Source organism: Arachis ipaensis, chromosome B01, assembly GCF_000816755.2.
Source record: "Arachis ipaensis cultivar K30076 chromosome B01, Araip1.1, whole genome shotgun sequence".
Lineage (NCBI taxonomy): Eukaryota > Viridiplantae > Streptophyta > Magnoliopsida > Fabales > Fabaceae > Arachis > Arachis ipaensis.
Genome location: NC_029785.2, coordinates 4,925,631 through 4,931,825, shown reverse-complemented (window position 1 = coordinate 4,931,825; position 6,195 = coordinate 4,925,631).

The following is a 6,195-nucleotide window of genomic DNA, read 5'->3' as shown; positions in this document are numbered from 1 at the left end:
AGGTTCAAATTTTATTTAAAAATTTATTATTGATTAATAAATTATTACATTTATAAAATAAAATTTGAATTCTCTATACTTAAACACATTAGTGAGCTATATACTATGCCAATCTTAGTTGGTTAGGACAAAATATGTATATTAATTTCGCTACGTTACCACTAAGAGTTTTACTAACTTCTGTTACCACTAAGAGTTTTACTAATTTCTGCCAACTCTATTTTTTTTATAATTATGTTTAATGGAAGTATTTTTGTAGATGTCTCTAATAAAAATATCTTTTTTATGACTGTATCTAATAGAAGTATCTTTATAAATGTATCTCCTAGATAGCTAAACGTGTCTCTTTATATATATGTTTAAAATATAATAATTAATTATTATTGATAATAAATTGACAGATAATATATTGATATCCTATATTTTTTCCTATATATTAATATCGATCTTTTTCGCTTGCAGATTGATATTATTAATTTCTAAAGATTAACTTGATTTCGCTATCTTAAAAGAACCAAATTAATCTTAATTTTGAAAACTGACTTTCTTTTAATTTTGGGGAAAAGGGAAAAATCTAGTTTCATCATACAAATTTTGATTCGAGTTCCAATTGTCTAGCAGGATTTAAATAAACACAAATTCTCAAAAAATTAATTTCAACGGGAGAGATTCATGAAACAGATATATGTAGGAGACAGATCATCAAGTGTTGCGTGTTGAGCATGAAGGCAGCTGGTTTTCATTTTTTTAATATATCAAGTTTTTGGCAGCATATGATTACTCCATGCACATGACGCTGGGAGATAAATTAAGAAAATATTGTGAACCAAGCATTCTCTAATTAATTAATTAACAATTTCATAAAGAATCTTCAGATTGCAACATAAAATCCAAATGCCCGTGTTTTATGCAGTTTGAAAAGAAAATGACAAAATAAATAGAAATGTTTTTTTTTTTTAAATATTATTGCTTGTATGCTTTACAAGTTCATTAAACAATAAAACTAAAATACGCGCTGCTCCACATACGTTGATTACACGCGCTATATAAGATCCCGCGTATATCTAACTACCAAATTTAAAATATTTGTTTCCTTCTTCGTTTTCGTTATTTTGAGATTTGGTTGTTCTTCTTCTCGCGCGTCTTCCCTCGTTCTTCTCCATCGTTCTTTTCCTCTCCTTTTTTCACTGGTATGTTTTTCGTTTACGTTACTTTTTTCTCTCTCTGCAACTCGAGCTTCGTTTTCTATTTTGATTTGTTGTTTTCTGAAATCAAAGTTTGAACTCGTTTTGAAGATAATGGATCATTCAACCTCAGATTGTCAGCTGAATCCAGGCGAAGTGGATTATGAATTTGAATCTAACGAAGTTCCTGAGGTTTGATTTACATAATGAATTTTCTTTCAGTAATTTGTATAGCATTGTGTAGTTGAAAAATTGCTGAACATTGACTGTGAAACTAACACGTTAACATGAATCTGTCGATTCAATGTATTAGTTGTGATTAATTACCTGGAATTTATAGTAGACGCTCGGGTGTAGATCAGGTCTTTTTTTGGGTGTATTTTTGCTAGAAGTGTGGGTGTATCTACACTATTGGTTTTGTTATTTCAATTGAGTTGTTGTTGTTCAGGTGTATTATATCAGACATGATTGGGTGTGTTTTTAGTTTTTGACATGGTGTATTCTGCAGCCTGTGTATTTACAGTTTATGGCTTTAAAGGTCATTGTGTAGTTGAGTTGTTGCGGTTCAGGTGTATCATATTAGGCATGATTGGGTGTATTTAAATCATATCTATGGGTGTATTCACAGTTTCTGACACGGTGTATTGTGCAGCCTCTCTCGGTTGTTGATGACGAGCTTGTTCCGAAGGTTGGAATGACCTTTACCACCCTTGAAGATGCTGGAAAATTTTACAGGAACTACGCCAAGGCTGCAGGTTTCTCTACAAGAGTTCGGTGCACAAATAGGAAGGGAAACGAGATTAAGAATCAACTGATTACATGTAGCAGAGAGGGAAAATGAAAATCTAAAATATCTCCGACCGAGAAGACCAATCCGACAGCCGGTTTAAACTGTCCTGCAAGAATTTATATACACACATTGAAGGATGTCGGTGCTTGGATCATTTCAAAGGTTGTGCTCGATCATTCACACCTCTGCTGTCCAAGCAAAGTAGAGATGCTCAAACAGCACAGGGAACTAAGCATGTACATTCGTCGTACAATAGAGAATAACGAGGAGGCCGGTATCAGACCAAGCAAAACATACCAATCATTTGTTGCGGCTGCCGAGGGTCACCGTGAGTTAAATTTTATCGAAAAGGATGTGAGGAATTATATTACCAGGGAAGTGCGGAATGTTTCCGAACAAGAAGATGCAAAGGAATTCGGAAAATATTTGTTAAGAATGAAAGAGAAGAATCAGAATTTCTTTTTTGAGCTCCAACTCGAAGAGGATCAATCGATTAAGCTGGCTTTTTGGGCCGATGCAAGAAGCAGAGCCGCCTTTGAGTATTTCGTCGCTTATTCAGTTCGTCAAACAATACGATAATTGCCTTGGAAGCAGGGAGCAAGCAGAGAGAGAATTAGATGCTGCAGATTTTCATACGGTCATACCGTGTGCAACCAAATCCTCCATTGAAGCTCAGTTTCAAGATGCGTACACTCATGCAAAGTTTAGGGAAGTCCAAGCGCAATTCAGAGGAAAGGCGAATTGCATCACCAGATTAAAGAATTCCGCTCTAGGCTATTCAGTATACGAAGTCGGAGAACAAGTTTTCAGCTCAATATTCAACAAGTTCGTGGTTACTTACGACTCAGTTGCAGCCGAGGTAAAATGCCAATGCTTATTATTCGAGTCGAGAGGGATACTGTGCCGTCACGCACTAAGCGTGTTAAGCTTCGAACAAGTAAGCCAAGTGTCACCTAGATATATACTGGAACGATGGAGCAAGAAGGTAAAGAGGCGACACACACACATCAAGATCAGCCACGACGAGCCACTAATGGAGCCAAGAAGCAAGAGGTTCGACCAATTAGTTTTTCGTTCGCAAAATATTTGCGAATTTGCATCAGAATCGGAGGAGCTGACTGCAATTCTGCACCGTGCGTACGATAACGTCATGGCCGAGATAGAATCATTAAAAGCCAAAAGGAAGGGGACATCTTCTTTATCCCACGAAGACGCCAACTTGGAATCCGTTAACGAGCTTCAAAGCCCGCCAAGGATTCGAACAAGAGGACGTCCAAAAAATAGGCTAGTTCAAAGCTGGACAAACAGATTGCAAATGCCACAAAGAAGAAGAAGACGAAAGTTTTAAGCGAGGTAAAAGTAATGTTCTTTAAATTTGTGGCGATTGAGTTTATTTTTCTCGTTAATAGTTTAGCTAATATGTGAGTGTTATATTCAGATAAACCTGTTTGATGCTGCATCAGCGGTGCATTCAAATTCCAGCCAATATCAAGGACACGTTATGAATTATCAATTCAGGGTACCAGCAGCAGGGGATAACTCTTTGGGTGTATAGTTTTAGAGAATATGGGTGTAAAAGTATTGTTCTTTTGGGTGTATTTTTGTTCATTGACAATTTACATATAGATACATATATAGATACTTATAGAACAAAAGCTGTAAAAATTCGCAGGTTATGGTTGTATATTTGATTTGATGTTTTTCTTCATATTTTAGTACTTGTAATTCATACATTTTGAATACAGCACAAATAGTTTGGGTGTATATTTTATGCAATCTTGGGTGTATTATTAGACCTGCGTTGGGTGTAACAGATTATAATTTGCGTTTATATATGCCTTGATTTTTTCCTTTATATTTTACCACCTGTGATACAGCTTTTGAATATAGCACAGACAGTTTAACAGCACAGATAGTTTAACTATGGAAAAAATATACATGGAATAGAAGTTGTTGATAAATGACAAATATTTACAGCATTTGTTCAATTTACAAACTACCCAGCAGTTGGATTACGCAGTTTCTATATCAGCAGAATTTATCTGACAAAACGGACTCAATAATACAAAGGATGGCTTTGACAGCCTTATAGCATTACTCTCTCTAATTGCCCGATCTCTCTCCTTATTCATCTCACTGAATAGTATCCGTGAAGCATACTCCACTCTATAGTGGTCCACCTCCTCCTACAATTAAAAAGTATATTCTGTTTAAACAGCAATATTAATTCAGTAAAGTAATACAGAGTTATATAGTTCTAAAGACAGTTACCTGTGGCCAATTATCCCATTCATACTTCCCCTTTTTAATGTTTTCCGGCTCAATTAACTCAAGCCACTTCATAACGTAGATAGCGCAGTCATAGCTGAAAACGAAGAAAATAAATTACAAATCTCATTTACGAAAGTTTAATGTTCAGAGTCACAAATTTATACCTTGTTTTTTGGCCTGATATTTTAACATATGATGCTTTAATTTCCTTCTCCTTCTCGTCTTTCTGAAGAGGTTCCCCGCCGGCATATGCTCTCAATCTTGAAAATACATATCTCTTAAATACCAAAACAAATCAGTAATACACCCGATTGAATGGACAACATACACCCAACACAACTAACGAAATAGACCTATCTATTAAAGTAAAGAAGACAGAGGCAACTTACAGTGAATTTATTAATCTGCTTTCTCTCATCGCTTGGAGCTTTTTGTGTAGCGGGTCAAGTATATGACATTTCCGCTTCGTTGTATTTATCAGCCATAACCACCAATGCCCCGAGTGGCAAACAGGTGCAAAAATCTGAAGGATTACCACATTTCAACAGTGCGTTATTTTATTTGGCATATAAGTAAATAAGCGTACTAACAAATTTAGCAAACGAAAACTTACATATGGATGCGAAGTTAATTTTTTTCTATCTATGAAGGGAATAAAACTCGGGTAGTCTTCCACCCTGAATTCCTTATTCATTTTCAGTGATATGAATTCCCCATCTGGGTGATCCGAAAGTGCCATGCTCTGCAAGAATTGCGAAACAAGAAATGAAATACTGAAAATACACAACTTACACCCAATCGAACGTAAAAAATTCACCCAATTCAATACAGAAAATACACCCAAACATCGAAGAAGTAACACTTACCACAATATCGGGGGGGAGACAGTATATTTGTTCTTGAAACCTCTTTTCATTTTTCTGGTTGAGGATGAGGCAGATGGCAGATACAATCTAGAAATATATGCCGAAATCAATTTTACATTAATAAACATTGCAGTTGACTTTGGTGTAAAAACATTAATGTTATTCTAATATTACCTGAGATTCTACATCACTTTTTGCCTGGAGGGATACAAGGTGCATCCTCATACTCGTTAGTATTGCCATCTGCGTCTTCCTTCAGTCTCGTCCCCCAGATGTAGCACTTTTGTTTCATATCATCCGTAATCTGATTTGTTGCCCCAGGAGTTTCAAACTTACGAGAACTTTCTCCCCCAGTCTCCCTCTGAAATTGTGGACTTTTGTTTTTTCTCTTCGCCGCACTGCTTGCTATTTTTGGGCCAAATCGTCCAATTGTTCTATCAAATTTGCAGCTTCTGGAGATTTTGCCCTTTCTGTCTCCTGCGTTGACGCCCCCTCCTGGCTTGAATCAGTCAATCCAAGGCTGAATGAAGGCACCCCTAGATCTGTTTTAGGAACATAGGTTGCTGTTCGTGCCATCATCAACAGGACAGCAGCGTCTTCTGCGGCTGGATGACTGCGTCATCATGTATAAGAATAAGAATAAGAATATACGGATGATAAGCAAAGATTGATTTTAGTCTGATGAACTTACATTTTAGTTGGAGCTGGGGGAAGCGTGGGTGTGGTTTCTTGAAGTTGTTTGGGGGTTTCAGGAGTGCTGCACAGTTACACAAAATTAATCATGGCGTCAAAAGAAATTAATCAGGAACAATATACACCCAAAATGTTAGCAAATATACACCCAAACTCTAAACAAATATACACCCAATACTATTTCTTACGTTTCTGTAGTCCCTTCAATCTGTAGCATAGGGGTTGGTTCAAAATCTGTCTCAGTGGTTGTTTGGGATGCTGGCACAAAAACCTGAATCGGGACTCTAAACAAGAAGAAAAAAGAAAGGTTAACAACACTTTTGAAAATAATAAGGTTATAAGGTTTAAATATTCTTGGAAAACTCACATTACAAGCGCATCCGACGGTGTC